The following is an 18,488-nucleotide window of genomic DNA, read 5'->3' as shown; positions in this document are numbered from 1 at the left end:
CATCCAGATATACACTGACATTTATGCCTATTAGATGGAGCCATTTTGCTAGAGGAGCGAGGACTTGAGTGAAAACTTAAGGTACCATAGAGAGGCGGAAGCAAATAGCCCAAAACTGGAAGATTTTGTCCTGGAGGACGAACCTTAGATACTTCCTGGAGTTCAGATGGATGGGGATGTGGAAGTATGCATCCTGCATATCCAAGGTTATCATCCAATTGCCCTGGTGAATGAATGATAGGACTGACTGGTTCGTTTCCATTTTGAAAATTACCAGACTACAGGGATGTTTTAATAAACAACTATTCACGACCATTTTCGATTTAAGCCATTAGAACTAAATATGGCCCTTGAGAAGTAATATGCAACCACCCTGAAGGATATGGAAAATCTCTACTAGCAGCAGCTGGAGAAGGGGAACAGACTTCTTTGGTATTTCTCATATAGTCATCTCCAACTCCTTGCTTCGATAACTGCATGAATTTAGGAGTACCCATTGATATCATAATAAAAACTGCATTCTGATTTTAAGAATGACAAACTACAACTACACAAAGGGATGTCATTTTTCAGCAATTCTAGAAGTACCATGAAACAAAAAAAATTTAATACAAAACATTCCCTTGACAAACAGATTAAATACTCCTTTCATAAATCAAACAAAGCTGGAATGCATGGTAAAAAAAGCTGAGAGTCTGCTCTGTACGCTTCAAAGAAAGGATGGTGCAGATAATGCAGCCAAGTCTGAAACATTCCTAAAAATTTCCTTAAAAAGATTATATGACATCACTGAAGTCTATCATGTATACTGTACAGTAAATGGCAAAATAGTGGAATGGTGAAATATAAATATAAGTAGATTAAACAAATACAGTAGCAGGATTATGGCAATCATCAAAATAAAAATAAAGTTATGTTGAAGTGGTGGGAACCCATCTTGAGAACTAGCAAACTACCATTCACCCCTCAAGGCCCAACATCTGTCTCTGGGAAATGCAACATAACACAACTGATAAATTATTTTGCTGGAACATTTTCAGTTTTTCCAATTACGACACTTTTATGAGGCCGGATCAGTATCTAAGAGAGAAGTGTGGCCCTTGAGAAGTAATATGCAACCATCCTGAAGGATATGGAAAATCCCTACTAGCAGCAGCTGGAGAAGGGGAACGGACTTCTTTGGTATTTCAATTCTCCCTTCTTTCCCTTACCTCCAACTTTAGCCTGAGCTGGAAGGGGAGGGAGGCTGAAAGGACTTCTAGCCCTTTTGGGGAGGTTGGAATCCGACTGATATTAGACATACAAGGTATGGCCAGTCCTGAAGGCTTGACTAGAGTACCCTTCAACTCCTGCAGAGCCTGAATGACACTGCAAGGCAGATCAAGGCGTCCCAGGTGTCAAAACACGTCTTTTCCACCACCACCTCAACTTTACCCTACAGAAAGTGTAAAGAGGAACTAAAGACCAATCCATTCTGCTGAGCAAGAAAGTGTAGATATAAGGACACATGTTATCAGAACAAAGTTTGCCCATATGTTGCACTTTGATCTGAGAAACTCAACTCCTTTCCTCAAAATACCAACAACCTCTGGAACTTCACCTTCTAATCTGCAGATAAGGGTTGTTACAATGATGCCACCAATCATGTTCAAAGAAACTTTAAACCATGATGCTGACTAAAGGTTCAAAATGATTATGAGGAAAATGAAGAAGACTTCAATGAGGAGGAGGATGACATATGCACTGGCATTTCTCCACCTTACTCTGTTCATGAATTTTACTTTACTTGGCCACAGAAGACTTGTCGAGGTAAGTATAGCATCTGGAGAGTATGCCCTGCACTAGATGCCCAGGATGAGTATTTCCACAAGCAAGACACCTGCAACTACTCCAGTACTCCAATTAAGCCACCAACTAAGCAAGGTAGGCTGTGGTACTCCAGTTAAGCCACCAACTAAGCAAGGTAGTCTGTGGTGAACTACAAACATACACCACTGACACACCTAGGGAGAGCTTAGCAAATGTAGCTGGGTCAGTGCTGTTGGAGAGTGAGTGCTGGTCACTTACCCTCATGCACATCCCCACTCAACACAGAGAGAGAGAGAGAGAGAGAGAGAGAGAGAGAGAGTGAGTGTGAGAGAGAGAGAGTGTGTGAGTGAGAGAGAGAGTGTGTGTGTGTGTGTGGGGGGGGGGGCAATGATTCAGAATTATCAAAGGCAGAATAACACCAGCAAATATTTCTCGACTTTCCTCCACACTACTGAACATCTCCACTGCAAAGGAGACCAACCAACACAAGCCTTGCTGAGCTCACCCCTGCAGAATAACAAAACTTGTTACACTTACAGCAAGGACATAAGCAGTCAAATACCCACTTTAATTCTTCACACCTTTGGCTGTTCAATTTTACAGTTCAACTCTACATTGGAGAAAAAACACAAACACCATACATAGTCAGCACGATACAAAAGATGAAAGATGGTTCAATTTGTTGGTCAGTCAGAAGAGTGTTGGCTTACAGCTAGTGAGAGGGAGTTTTCCACCACTCAACTGCCTACCTCCAATGATCCCAACCACTTTATCACTTTATTAATTGACCATTTCCAGCTAGTGCTTGGAATACTACATAAAAAGGCAGTTTACAATTCCATATGAACAACCTATGAAAAACTTCATAGTAAATATAACAGCTTAATGAATAGGTATCTTCTGCCTGCCTCTCGTTAACACACGAAAACAAACCACAACCAACGAAGTACAAGGAATTTACTATACAATGAACATAAAAATAGGCCTAAGCTATTTTCTAACCTGTTTCTCAAGTAATTCTACAGAAAAGCTTTAGTGGGACGTTGTGTTAGTACCAGCCCCTCAGGAATGAATGCAAAAACACATACGGTACATTTCTCCAACTATTTCAACAAACTTTTCAAAGAATCTCACCTGTACTGCATTATAAGCACCCCTTTCTATATTTTTCAGTCAAAAAAATTCATTTATACATGATATCCCTGTGCAGAGTTCTGTAGAATTACCGTTTCTCCAATAAGTTTTCTACCCCAACGAAGCATAGGCCTATAAAGAAAAATAAGTCTTGTGCCAAACACACATGTCCTACTTTTCTTATTATCATCCACTCCTTTACATGACCTAAAATAGGCTCTCTAGGCTACGATAACACTTACCTATTAGATATTCTGGACCATAATTTAGAAGTTTAATGAGCAATGCAATTTTCATCTCGTGTATACCCTTAGAGCCTGGTGCTTAAACCACCTGCACATTCATGTGTGGGCACTTGCACTCCTCATCGATAAACGGGTCAGCTGTCTCATGCATCCTAAAAAAAGAACAGATATATACCATGGTTAGCCTGGAAAAATGAACAAAAAATTCACTAGGCCTAGGGTATTTGAAATTTGCTTGTCATATAAGCTTGATAAAACTGAAGACGCGTAACAGTACATATAAAGGGGACTGCTGCACCAACGTATTGTTATTCATATATATCGGCTATACAACGTAGGAAATAGCGTACAGTGAAACCCCTGTATTCGTGGGGAATGCGTACCACACGCCGACCCCCCCGCGAATAGCTAAAATCCACGAATACTTAAAACCCCTCTAAACACACTTAGAACTGCCCATTTTGATAGTTTAAACACAAGAACAACCCTGTAAAATGCTTATACCTGAGTATTTTAATAGTTTTATCACAAAAAGTGCATTTATTCATGAAAATTATATGAAAATACAGTAATTAGTGAATATTTCTCAGTGAAAAATACCGCGAATGGGCGAATTTTCTGCAAATAATGGCTAGATATGTTCCACAGAGAAACCCGCGAATGCGTGAGTCCGCGAATCATGAGAACGCGAATACAGAGGGTTTACTGTATACTATACTGCAATAGCCTACAGGTGAGATAATTTGAGAAATTGATAGAAAATGAGAAATTCACCGTATACTGTCTTTGTTTTTACCTTGTTCCCAGAGGGGCTATTACTAAACACAGCAACCCATGGAGCTTTCGCCATGTACCGGTCACTAGGGGAGTAACGTAAAAACATAAACAAAAGCCAGCAGATTTCTTATTATCTCTGTAATTTCTTAGATTTTCTCACCTGTACTTCATTATATATACACTCTTTTCATATTGTTTTGACAAAAAATTATATTAATAAAGGGCACCTTTGACCGGCCTCTCCTTTACTTTCTGTTTATGATAGCATAGGATTATTTGCCATCTTCTGTTTTTACGTTCATCCCGAGGGCAGTGGTACTAGGGTAAACATAGTGCCCATTTTCCACGTGAACTAGTAGTTACCGTGCCTGAGAGGTGCGGTAGTCTTCAGTTTTACCAAAAGGACTTTTAAAATAACCATGGTAGAACTAAGCATTAGCTCCGCGTCGGGTATTTCCTTTAAAATTGACTTTTCCTATAGTAATTTGGTTGCTTATTAAGATTTTACCTTTATCTGTTGTCGGTTGACTATAATTAACCTGCAATTAACCACAATTTCATCCTCCAAGGTAGGGGACCCCTTGGAAAAGTGGGGTTCTGGGTGGGGTAGACCTCCTCCCGGGATAGGGTGATTCACTTATGCACTGTGTTATCATAATACATGTTAGGGACCCTTTGGGAAAGTGAGATTCTGGGTGGGGTAGACCACAGGGAGAAGCTGATAAGATCTTACTGTGTATGGCATGAGAAGCCGATAAGATCTTATTGTGTATGGCATTACAGAGACAAAAAACTCAAAACACAAACAAAGGAGGATTAAAACGAGCAAGGTAGCCATTTCAAAAGCAAATCCCTCCTACTATTACTACTATTTCGAATGCTATCGTGCATGCACACTGTTATAGGGGAGCTTTTGGTGCATAGGCCAACTTCTTAATGAGGGAAAAGGGGGGACTGGGAGGGATGCAGTTATAAAAATACTTACCCAACTAATCATGTTACAATATTAACTCTACATTGAGGAAAACCCTCCTGATCATGCATACTAAATCCCAAATGGAGAGTTAGGAACGAGTGAATAATTGGGGGATACATACACCAAGTTACATATATCCCTTTCTGTTTTCAGATTTTATAACCGTCTCTTCTTTTTGCACGCTTTTCTTTCTAGTTCCTTAAATCAAAATATTTGCTGCTTCTATGCCACTAGTGACATTTACCCTATATATGTTACAATATGAACTTACAATAGAGGACAGCCCTCCGAAGAATGCAACTACACCCCATAGGAAGTTTGAGGAATTGAGATCTTTCTCTCAGTGACGTCAGACTGAGGGATGGTGGAGGGGGGATTCATACATGATCTTTACAAGTTATACCTTTGTCTTTCCAATATTCAAGTCCGTCTACTTGTATTGCAGTCGTTCATAACATATTCGTCAATAATAGCAGTTGCTACTAATCTCCATTATTTTATTCTCTTTTGATTATTTTAGGTTTTTTTAAAAGGTAACATGACCTACTAGGTTAGGTTAGAGGTTAGGTTAGGTAGGTTAAGTTACTATAATAACGTATATTTAAGATTTTCTTTGTGGGGGGGGTCACCCCGCCCAGGTAGCATGGCCTACTAGGCTAAGTTAGCTTAGTATAATAACCTTTATTTTAGGTTTCCTTCAAAGGGGGGAGGGGTCCAGGGGGCACAGCCCTTGGCCAGGTAACGCGGCCTACTAGTTAAGGTTAGGTTACTATAATAACCTTCATTTTAGGTATTTTTAAGTGGGGGTCCAGGCAGGGGTGGGGAACAAGTCCCCGGCCAAGTAACGCGGCCTGCTATGTTAGTTAGGTTAGGTTATTATAATAACCTTTATAATATGTTTTCTTTAGGTTGCTGTAATGTTTTGTGTCTATTGCAATGTTTCTGTCTCTTCAGGGATTAACTCACTTCTACCTACCATATTGTTTGTTGGTAAGGTTCTACCCTTCCATTGATAATTTGCTACTTTCCTTTGAACATTCTTCTAGAAACCTTCACTCCTTATCTCAATGACGTCATTTCCCCCACCCAAAACTACCCTCGACCTATCGCAAGCCTAATCACTGTCGCAGTGCTGGGTATTGAGGATCTTCACTAACTTCGTATTTCATTTTAGTATGATGCCCGAGTCCTTGCCTTCAACGCCTCGCTCCTCTGAGCCTATGAGTCAACACACTTTGCCACCGTTATGTCAATTTTTGTGAATTCAATGTACTGTATATTATTACAGTAATTATACCAGATTAATTCAACCACAGTATGTCAAGATCACGGCCTGTTAAGAAAACAGTATTTTTGCCAGTAGCCTACTTCAAAATTCATTTCCAAGATGCCAATACAGATTTCACGCTTTTTTGAAGGCAATGGCTGATTTATACACTCCAAATACCTGAGGTAAGTATATTTATGCTTTGTAGTCATTGCACAAAGTGTATGGTTTTTTGGTTATTTATTTTATAAATATGCAATCATTACAGACTGAGTGATACCTTGGAAATTGATTTTTCCTATACTTTTAGTGAAGCTGGTGAAGGAGATGTTTTATTTATTGTCAGTCTGTTATTCTCTCTACCTCTTGTTGCCTGACGATCTTTCCTCCTTTCCCAATGAATTTCTACCTGGGCTCCAGCCCCCTACTGTTTCATCACCTTCCCTCACTTGATGTCTGTTAGAACAAGTGTCTCCCTAACGGTTTGCACATGTGTGGAACCCTCTACCTACCCCCATTTTCATTCCTCACCTTCCCTCACGTTTTTCGGATGCGAGGAGTCCTCTATGTACCCCCGCCTTGTTCCTCCCCTTCCCTCAGTTGATTCCTACTAGAACATAAAGTATGGCTCCCTAATGGTTCACACATTCATCGTACCTTTCCATAACAAAAACATGTCCACTTTGTTAGTGAGTTTTCTCCTCGCCTGCCCCCACCCCCAAAAAACCCAAATTCCCAAAGTCCCCTAACCTTGCTGGAAAGAGATGAGAGGTGAATAATGGTTGACCAACGAAAAACAACTTCTTCATCAGCAGCACTAAAATTATAAGAAAAATCAGTAGAACTAAGTATTAAATCAGCGTCGGGTATTCCCTTTAAAATTGTCCTTTCCTGTAGTATTTTGGTTGCTTTTCAAAAATTTACCATTATTTTTTATCGGTCGACTGTAATGAACCTGTAATTAACCTCAGAACATTTTATGTTTTTGTATGCTGGCCATCCTGGAATGCTATCGCGCGTGCACAATGTTATAGGGGAACTTTTGGTAAAAAATGGTTTCCTTTACGCACCCGGCTAAGTAACACGGCCTATTAGGTTAGGTTAGGTTAGGGTATGTTACATTAGTATGGTTCCTTTTTAATACATTTCCTTAGACAGTCCTTTCTTGAACATATGGCTCCCTAATGACTTTCGTATTCGCAGAACTGTTCCATACAGTCTGTGGGAGGTATTACTTAGAAATACTAAAAAATCAATTTCCAAGGTAAATGTGCATGCAGTTAATAGTTAGAAATACCATAATCTTATTACATTGTTCCCCACACAGTAACTTACCGCACCGCAAAATGTCTATTAGTTTATCAGTATTATTTTATAAGTTGCCAATACACGTTACGAAATCGTAACCTATATTTTTGAAAAGAGCTCTTCATTCTCATTATTTTGAACCCCATAAACACTATGCGCAAATGACAAATAAAAAATTAATCAAATTATGACTTATAGGGTAAGACAATACTGGCCCACCAGTCCCCTCCATACCTCATACAGCAAAATTGTAACCATTAAACACCTCTAGGTTACGTCAGGTTGGTATTTTTAGGTTCTTTTAGTGCCCTATCATTTCCAAGCCATTTTAGCATGAAAAACCCAAAATGGTTTTTCATGAAAAAATGGCTGGCTGGTGTCTTACTGGCAACTTATAAAATTTTACCAGTTTATCGTCTCTAAATTAAGTTCAGCCTAGGTTAGCTTCCAACCAAGAGATCCCTGAAAGTTACCGATACACCTGCTTTAGTCTATGCAAGCAGAATTGTTGTTATTATTAATCTATATAATGTATATTGTAAAAAGGAGATTTCTAAGCATTAACTCCACACAGACTGTAGGCTATGGAATGTTTCCGTGAATATGAGAGACATTAGGGAGCCATATGCTCAAGAAGGGATTGGTTAAGGGAATCCATTATAAAAGGAACTATACTAACCTAATGTACCCTAACCTAACCTAACCTAGTAGGCTGTGTTACTTAGCCAGAGGGCTCCGCCCCCATAACCCCTGGTGAAGGAAATGGTATTTCTAAGTATTAGCTCAGCACAAACTGTATGGAATGGTTCCATGAATACGAGAGACTTTCAGGAGCCATGCATTTAAGAAGGGATTGGCTCAGAAAATCTATTATAAAAGGAACCATACTAACCTAATGTACCCTACCTAACCTAATCTAGTACGCCGCGTTACTTAGTCTGGGGGCTCCGGTCCCTGGACCCCAAGGTGAAGGAAACCACTCTTTACCAAAAGTTCCCCTAAAACACTGCACATGCGCGAATAGCAAAAATACTATCAGTTCTGAGGTAAATTACAGGTTAATTACAGTCGACCCACAAAAAATAATGGCAGGCCTAAATTCTAGATAAGCAACTAAAATGCTATAGCCTGGAGCTGACAGTTAGCTCAGTGATCTGGTTAAACTGTTTTAATAATAATAGGAAAAGCCAATTTCAAAGGTAATAGCCTACCTGACGCAGAGATAATACTTAGTTCTACCTAGCCAGAAATATTCCAAGATTTAAAATGCAACAGGCCTATATACCTATCCAGGTAATTCTAAGTAACGGCTCCGCACGGTTTAACTTGGAAACTGGTTTCTTCTACACTTTTAGGGCTTCTGATACTGGCGGTGAGTTTGTTTGTTGTCGGCCAACTGTTAGGTCCCCTAACTCTACTCACCAGTAAAGGGGACTCCGGGTTTTAGGGGTCGGGGAGAACACAGAAATGGAGCGGACATGTTTACGGTGGGGAGGTGCCCTCTGGAGGGGAAAAACGAGAGGGGGGCCATTCGCCAACAGGAGGGAGTTATATGCATTTCGCCGTGTTTAGTACTGGCATCGGGGGATGGGATGTCCCTTCGCCGTGTTTAGTACTGGCCCGGGGGGGTACCCATACATTAACAAGTTATTGCACTTGCCGGACGGGATATGAACCGTTCCAAACAGATGTAGCCGTGCTCTGTCTTGTGAAGATCGCGTATGGAAACCCCTTGTTGGATGGACTTCAGGGGTTAATTAAAGGTTAATTACATTCGTGCGACAAAAATTGAAGGTAAATCCATGATTATAATCCAAAAAACTGTAGAAAAAGTCAATTTATTAGGAAATCGCCGCCACGGAGCTACTACTTAAGCTCTACCCCTATCCGGCCTTGATGTTTTAGGCTGGTTAGGCTGGTCAATAAAATGTATGGGTCCAACAGATATCTGAAATGTATGGGTCAAACACATATCTTAGAATTACCTTAAGGATATTTTAATATCTAACCTACTGGGGGTAGCCAGTGCAGCAAAAGGGCAACGAAAGGGAAGACGTACGGACGACCTTGCAAGGACTGAAAGTTGTGACTTGTGAGCAGAATGCAGATTCAGGTTCAAGTTCAAGGTTAAGGCTTTTCCCTTGCAACGGCGCCTCACTTCCTCGTGCAGCGTTTTCCTACTTTTGGATATTCCTTCTTTTATGTATTTTTGTCCTTTTCTCCACATTTAAGATTTTTTTCTTTTCCATATAACTTTCATCGAATAAGAACTGTCCAACCATTTCAATTGTGACTATTTCGTATGGCTATTGTAGCTCAAGTACTTTATTCTTCCTTTCCTGTGTCTTCCTGCCAAAATAACAAGAATGAAGACCCTAATCTCCGGAGAAAAAGAAATAATAATAAAATGCTGGGTGATTTGAAAGTCTAAAAAGGCATAGACCATAAAAGAAAAAAAAAAAGACGCAAAAAACCAGGCGAAGTGAGGGAAAGAAAGAAAATGGGAGAGACCTAATTGCAAGGGGCAGAGTCCGAAGAATTACATGAAGTATTAGGGCCCTAATGCCATAAAACGAGCACGTGGTTTCAAATACAGATAAAGGGGGCAAGATTATGGTCAAGTTCCCTGACTCAGTTGTATGAATAGTAAGGACTTCATGATGGTTTATTCTGTGTATTACTTTGATGTCATTATTTACCTTTCATCTAATAAGCTCTCTCCACTTTAGTCATGATGTTGTTATCTTTTCTTACCATCTTCTCAATATCTTCATTGTCAAGTACAACACAAACCTCCACTTGATTCTCTGCATTTCAGGCAACGAGAACCCTTGCTATACTGTTCATGCTTTGCAGTCCTGTGCATATCAGTTGAAAGAACTAATTTCCCATCTAGCTATAAGTAGGGAAAATCTGACGTAAAATATTCAACATGAAGTCATTACTATTAATAATGTATTACTTTGGAAAAACTATAAGTAAAGATTTCTACGACGTTCATACTTCGTCTGCGGCATCGAGAATGAACTTGTGTTTGAAAACAGCTGTAATTTCCGTCGTTTCAAACGTCTAAAAAAAAAAAAAAAAGGTTCATCAACATGTTCAACTCTCCTATACACATTTCCAGCTTACATGAATTCTCTTGCTGGATATGAAGTCATTGCCTCGGTGCCTTTTCTATTTCTCTCTCCTCCTAGTACTTTTGATTTACAAACACTTTTCACCAAGTTGTCGTTCTCTATTCTTTCCTTATGAACGACCCTCACAAAATACTGTTATCCACCTTTTCACCCACACCGATCTTTGGACCACTTCTTCATGTATCTCGACTTCTCTCATTCTTTCATTCCTTCTAACTCCCCATACATAACGCAAATGGCTCATCTCAACGGCCTTAACTTTTTTCCTTCTTGTGGGAAAATTTTAGGAAATTCCTCAGTACTTTATATATATATATATATATATATATATATATATATATATATATATATATATATATATATATATATATATATATATATATATACATACACACACACACACACACACACACATATATATATGTGTGTGTGGTCAAATCAAATAAGTTATCAGCATATGTGATGAAAAGCGCCATCCGATTTGAATATATCAGAAAAGTTCCCTGTGTTTTTACACATCAGTTAATATCCCTTGGTATGAAGAAGAAGAAAAGGAGGAAGGAAGAATCAAGAGCTTTTGACGTCAACTTCAAAAAGACGGCCAGGAAAATAACTCACGCCAAGGCACAGATTAGCGCAATGACGTGGAAATTTGTTAGCGTTGTAATAGCATGTTTCCACAAAGGTTTGTCCTTTAGTGCATTCATACTCACAAGGGTCTGTAAACATTAATAGATTTTGATAAAATTTACCTTCATATATAAAAAAAAATATTCAAAATAAATTTTAAAGTTTCTTTGCTTCCTATGAGTAGCAATAATTATGGAGTGCGGGAACGTTGAGCTGTTTATAACCTTGAGATGGATGAAGGTACATGACCTTAAAGAGACGTCTGGTACTCGTGCTATGCATTTACTGTAATTCTTGGTTCTGTGTCCACTACTCACCATTTATTATGTTTGCGACCAGATGTTGTAACATTATTTGAGTTTTAGGTAAAACGTAATAAAAAAATAAAAAGCAGAGAGCTGGTTTTTAATTCTTAGTGATTTCATTGCTAACGAAAAATCAGTTGTGTGGAGATACGTCTTTGTGAGCAATGCCGTGTATTTACGTGCACAATTATTACTCTCTCTCTCTCACACACACACACACACACATAATCGTTTCTGAAGAAAAACGTTGCCTTTGCCCTAATGGACATAAAAAATCAAACTTCCCCACTTCGAAATATCTGAGAGGTTAACAGTCATCTCCATCTTCAACTCGGGAATTCCTACTGTGTGATGAAACCAAACTATTTCTTCCTGTTTATGTTGTCAGGGTCGGCAAGAAGAACCGGTTTTTAAATCGGTTTTTCTTCTAGTGTTGAGAAACAGAAGAATTTGTTACTGTATTTGTTCTTCCTACATAATTTTTTTCTGTAGTATTACCTGTCTTACTGTAGGCGCGCTTAAGAGAATTCCTACTTAATTATGTATAACAAGAGGTTAGACTTCTTTTTCTTCTGGCGGGAAAATATGCTTTTACAAAGCGTAAGGTGTAAAAGGTTAATTTTTATGCTTTACTTTGTAATGCCTCTTGTTTGTGGGTTAATTCCTTGGAAAATGAATTTTCTCGGCGTGTAACGGTATATGACTCATTGCGACATCTTAGGCTCTTGCTGACATATTGCTTAAGTAATGAAACTTAAAAAAAAAAATGCTCATTTTTAATTGATGAACACACATTTAAAAACAATCATGTCATCATCTGTGAAACAGTTTGCATTTAATCCCAGTACCTCTGTGGACTAATTAGTATGTCTTAATATGTAAGACAGGGTAAAACGTTACCATTCTCTTTTTCTGTTAATATTTCTTCGTAAAACAAAGAAAGACAGGACTATATGAGAGTTCCTACAAGACTTTTCGTTTCACTTTCAGCCCCTTATGTATTTTTTTCATCAAACTGTTGAGCATATGAATACATCCAGGGGAAAACCATAATTGCTAAAACAAAAACTCATGACCACGGCGATTCTTTTCCTACTGTACGCCCAGAGTTTTTTTTTTTTTTTTCCACTACACAAACCCTTAGTTTTAAATCCACGTAGACGGAATGACCAAATGAGGAATGAATAAATCTCGAGCTTACCATATTATATGGGTTTTGAGTCATTCCTGTGGCAAACCACTGAATTACTGAATCATGCGATTCATGAATCAGGTGTCAGGTTGCTCTGTCGCTGAATCAGTTTAAGTATGCCATTGCACGCACATGTTGAACTCCTAAATTGCTGAATCATTTCACTGCTACAGTACATGCCGAGTACACTAAAAATGGCGTTTCTAAATAAATGAACGAGTCAGTTATTTACTATATCATGAGTATACCAAATAGCCGTTCCTTATATCGTGAATTTTTTAAACGGTTGTCGACCAATCTCATCATCTGTCCGGAATGAAAAGAAAATACGAGAAATTCTACTCTCTGGAGAAATTAGACTGGTCTTAGGTCAACTCTTCAATATTTGATTAGTATCACAAGCTACTGTCCTCCTCAATAATTTGTGAAGGATAAATAAACATCTAGATTATTGTTAGGAGAGCATGATGTTGAGCAATGGTGAATCACGCATGAAATTCTTAAGCAAAGATATAACAAAATTATCAGATAACGAAACACACGTTATCAACTCACAGCAAAGAGAGGAAAATTAGTGAATTATAAAAATTCAAGTATTTCAGTCCTTCGCATTTCTGTTTCAACCGAAAGTACTTCCCAAGATCTAGATAGGTACTTCCCATATCTACGTTAGAACTACGTGGCAGTAAGGGTTGGGATTTCTCCCTCAACCTTCTTTATTTTTTTCCCACTGTTCCTTTCAAGGACATTCAGACTTTTAAAGGTAAGTTACGGTCGGTAAACACTCGCCAAACTCCTTCCTGATAGAACTTTTATAAGATTTTGGGCCTTCGTTAATTTTCTTCGATAAATGACTTAAAAGTACCAGACAAACTCTATCTTATCCGTCCTTTTAGAAGGCCGTAAATACCTGTTAGACCCTTTCGTCTGATTTTAGCAAAACTTAAGGAGCTGTCTCTTTCCTGTCTTGCTTTCTAGCCGTCTGTCGCTCACTCCAGTTGAAAAAAAAATCTTACACCTATCAAGTATTTATGATATTCTCGTAGACAAGATGCATTCAGGTTATTTGCTCTTCTACTTCTTATTATTTTCTTTCCTTATTCTTTTTATTTTCTGTTCTATCAAAAGTAGCTTGATATGCAGAGCCAGTAGAGATTTCCACGCGCCTCCTCAGACACAGCCATCTTGACAGGTTCCCTCGGTATTGTGTTTGCGCTGGTTCTTTGCCCTGGATATCCCTTCGGTCAATAGCTCGAGTCTTCCCAGGTCCCTTCCCCTGCGAGAATTGCGTCGGTCGCCTACTGGGGTTCTCAGACCCGCTCATTATAAGCATATTTCAAACAAGGTGTGTTTTATTTTTGGCTCTCTCTCTCTTCTTTCTCTCTCCCTCCCTTTATATATATATATATATATATATATATATATATATATATATATATATATATATATATATATATATATATATACATGAAGAACAGGAAGATTTTTTCAACATGTTAAAAGGAGTGGGGTGCAGGAAAACAAGCAGATTCCATGTGCAGTAATTTAATCCTACGTTTCATGATGATGTGACAAAAGGTCACGAAACGTAGGATTAAATTACTACACACGGAATCTGCTTGTTTTCCTGCACCCAATCCTTTAATATATATATATATATATATATATATATATATATATATATATATATATATATATATATATATATATATATATATATATACATATAATGTAAAGACTTAAAAATGGCTCCATTTAAAGTTTGTGGGTTAATTCTTTTATGTAACAGAAACGACTTGAAATATGATGGGTGTCTTTTAACGACTACATACTAGGCACTGCTAACGGCAGGTCCTTAATTACTCTTAGGAACTCACGCTCTATGGTAGCTATAACACTGTACCTTCATCAAACGAAAGTTTAACACTGGGAGAGCGACGCGAAGATGACTTCTGATCCCAGAAAGAAGTGCAAGGCAAAATACCAATTCATTTTATGTTAAAAAAACCTGAAACGTCAGAAATCATAGTTTATTTTCATTCATTAATAAAAATAAACTGTGTATTCGTTAAAAGTAAGTCCATTCCTTGACAACTTTATTTCTAATGAGGTGAAATACATCCATTTCAAATATACATTCTTCTTCGCTAAAAAAAAAAAAAAAGTAACCAACTTCATAAGCGCGAGGACTGAAAACAGTGACCCTTAGACTTGAAGAAGAAGGCAAACTTTATTACTCAATTCAAAGTCAACACCAGGTCAAAAGCCATCTCGAGGTAATTTCTTAAGTTTCCTGAAGCCGGTCATTCTAAGAGAAATCCTCAAGCCCGGATTAAGCGCAGTTACCACAACTGCATAGCTGCCATACTGTTAAGAGGACCTTGAAAAGAGCAAGGACCAGTCCGACTTGGTTATCTCCGGCATGTACTGGTTACAACCGGCCTCACTCAGCCAGGCAAATACGTATTCTATATTCTATATTCTCTTAATTTTACCGTGGAACAGACTATCAAAATGTATAATATTAGTTTCCATCACATATTCAGAAACTTCCTATACCTCTGTTCTTTTGATACTTTTGCAATGAAATCAGCGTATAAGTGCACTGACTGACCTTTTACGCTCTAAGAGGGATAAGAGATTCCGTTGCTGGTGGGGAATAAACCAAGCAGTGTTAGTGGAAAGATGTGAGAATTATGCACGTGCTGCCAAGAAAACCTGTTTCCATAAGAATCTGAGACAGGAAATGCCGAAGTGAGAGAGAGAGAGAGAGAGAGAGAGAGAGAGAGAGAGAGAGAGAGAGAGAGAGAGAGAGAGTTAACTTAACGTATCGAATATCATTGCTCACTAAACCCTACATTCTCCTTTATCGGTAATAACGATGTCAATGATTTTTAAAATCAACTTCTCAGACAAAACGAAGCAGTGAACTGTTTGTAAATAAAAATCTTCACCCAGAGCAACACTGATATTGTATAAACGGAAAAAATGGTAGATGTCTATGGGCCGAAATGAAAGCTCGGCTTATAAAACAAATGGCACTTCAAGAACTACCCTACGTTAACATTTGAACAGTACAACGCGACAGTTATACACAACTGTAAATATTCCTTGTAATCCAGTTCTAATGAATTTCAGGGTAATCAGACACTGCTCGAAAAGGACCAGTGTCTTCGAGGCTTGCTTGCATCATACACGCGAACTCCAGCTGCCTAAGAGAATTCGAGGAACCCCGATGAACGAGTGAGAACTAGTTGGTGAACGCTCTCCGAGAGCATGTATGTGTTTGCTTTGCAGAAGGTGAACCTAAAATTATTGAACATGTATATTCTCCGCGGACAGTTGGTTATAACTCATTTCTGTCCAAAAATCTTATTTTCTTTAAAGCTTTGATTTTTTTTTTTTTTTTTTTGCTGTATTTCTGGACTTCGTATGAAGCAAATAATTAGTAACAATCCCCAGTTTGATATTAAATATACACAGAATGAGGGGCAATACAATACGTGTGTACATTTTTTACGTTGACGAAAAACGCATTGTAGATAAAATTTTTTGTTTGCTATTATATAGACTATGTTTAAGGATAAAGGCTCTATTGATCTTCTGTTTCCAAAAGTCCTGATTAAAGTCATAATTAAAAAACTTAAGATGGCTGCCTCACTGCTCATTCATCTTCTTTAAATCTGACAGAAACATGATAGCACCTTTCTCGTCAACAGATAAAGCCTGCCCAGTACGTCTTATATTCCACGAATTCTGCCTGTTTCTGAGCCTATATAACTGTCATTTGCTTCTTTAACTTATTTTAAAAAGTCCTTATACAGGCTTAAGTCTATTTTTCGTATCATATTGCCATCAGTGATATCTTCTTTCGATTCATGCACACTTCCATTTATTTAGTGCCATTTTCCAGCCTGGGGTGCAACTGCAAAGGAAGTACGAAGTTTTTATCTTATATTTCAGTTCCTCACAATTCAAAGACCCGTTCTAGCCTGGTAACGCCGGCACACAAGTGTTTTGTTTTTATTTCAGACGTAAATATTTTCACTTTCTCTTGAAGAGAAGCACTAAACGGTTTCTCTTTGTCTTAGAATCATCATACGTACTCTTACGCTCTGGTGCCAGTGTTACAGCAAGTCAAGGATTTCTAGTACAAAGGCTCTGGCAATCCATAGCACCGAATGCTAACACCGAGAATAAGGCACCTTAAAGGTATTTGAGGAGAAGTGGGGAGCCGTGGGTAATGGAACGAAAGCAGGTGAGTTTCATACTGTATAGAACAGCGCATGACGTGGCCAAACAATTTTCATGTTACAGCTTGAACTCGCTCGCCAGACTGATGGACACTTATGAAGCAATCATTCTACTTCTGGAATTTTCCATTTATTTTACTTTTCCCGGGTTGCAGTGAACAGCGAGTAAGTGAAACCAAGATTTTTGACCTGGAGATGAAGGGGACTTACATACACACACAAACATATTATATATATATATATATATATATATATATATATATATATATATATATATATATATATATATATATATATATATATATATATATATATATATATCTGTGTGTGTGTGTCTCTCTCTCTTTATACAGTATTAGTCATTTTTCTTTCCATCAAAAAGATAATTTTTGTCGGTAGATTTATAAGATGAAATACTCTTGGCAGATAAGTGTCTGTGACTTTATGATTTTAAAGGATAAAAGCCCTTTTATTTTTGCAGTGCTTTACAAGACAGCAATGTCAATGTCACACACAATTCATGCAAGGAAATTGATAACATGCTGAAGTTTAAGTTACCTGCATGAGGCCACGCACACGTGTTTCACAAAGGTGGGCTTGACGGAAAAAAATTGGGACCTCAAATTGAAACTTTTCTACCAAAGCAAAAGGGGAAATAGTTCTTCGAACATGACCTTCAGTGTGCTTCGTTACACGAAGTAAGAGCATCCTCAGTATTCCTGAGTAAGGAAGTAATAATATAAAGAATTATCGAACTAAGGTGGTCATTAATAAGAAAGGTATAAACCTTTTCGGAGTAGAACCACCTGAATTGGTTGATTAGTCTAGTACAAATACCTAATGAAAAACACAACAATCGCCATATCTATCTATCTATCTATCTATCTATCTATCTATATGTGTATCTATCTATATATATATATATATATATATATATATATATATATATATATATATATATATATATATATATATATATATATATATATATTTCGTTTAATTCAATTGCTTTCTGGTTGTTTTTGTTTCCATTACAGTTCATCTAAAAAGTTCTGGTTATTGTAAATCTCTTTGTAATGTATTATTTTTGTACAACTTAAATTCTGTTAAAATCATCTTTATAATTTAATCTTATTGCATTGTACTTAAATGTATTTATTGTTAATGTTTTTGGACGCTACAATTCCGTCCGCACCATGTAATAAAACACGAGTATGAAAAGACAATGTATTACGGGCTGCTCTAGAAGCAAGAGCCCGTGCTGGCACAAGGCCAGCTAAATCTAAAACAACAACAGAAAATGTACTACACTGAAGAGGTCACGACAAATGACGGAACAGCTGTGGTGTTGTGTTCCCAGTAAATGGAACAAAGGGTTAATCTTCGTTTCTTTATCCATCAACTACAAATTTGAAGAACCTAGAAGATTTAGAAAGTATTGTGAAACTAATA

At 37.8% G+C, this 18,488-nt stretch overlaps 1 long non-coding RNA gene across 1 annotated transcript in view; it reads right to left on the bottom strand.

The window, feature by feature from the left end:
- Positions 1–9,633, bottom strand: part of LOC136830144 (uncharacterized) — a 47,170-nt gene extending 37,537 nt beyond the window's left edge. Inside the window, exons 1-2 of the long non-coding RNA XR_010850561.1 lie at positions 9,502–9,633; positions 3,186–3,340 (exon numbers count right to left, since the gene is read on the bottom strand). This is a non-coding gene — a long non-coding RNA (uncharacterized lncRNA). The remainder of the gene's footprint in view (positions 1–3,185; positions 3,341–9,501) is intronic.
- Positions 9,634–18,488: the final 8,855 nt, after the last annotated feature.

This window comes from Macrobrachium rosenbergii, chromosome 4, assembly GCF_040412425.1.
Source record: "Macrobrachium rosenbergii isolate ZJJX-2024 chromosome 4, ASM4041242v1, whole genome shotgun sequence".
In the NCBI taxonomy this organism is placed as follows: domain Eukaryota; kingdom Metazoa; phylum Arthropoda; class Malacostraca; order Decapoda; family Palaemonidae; genus Macrobrachium; species Macrobrachium rosenbergii.
This window is presented reverse-complemented; position numbering and strand designations above follow the sequence as displayed.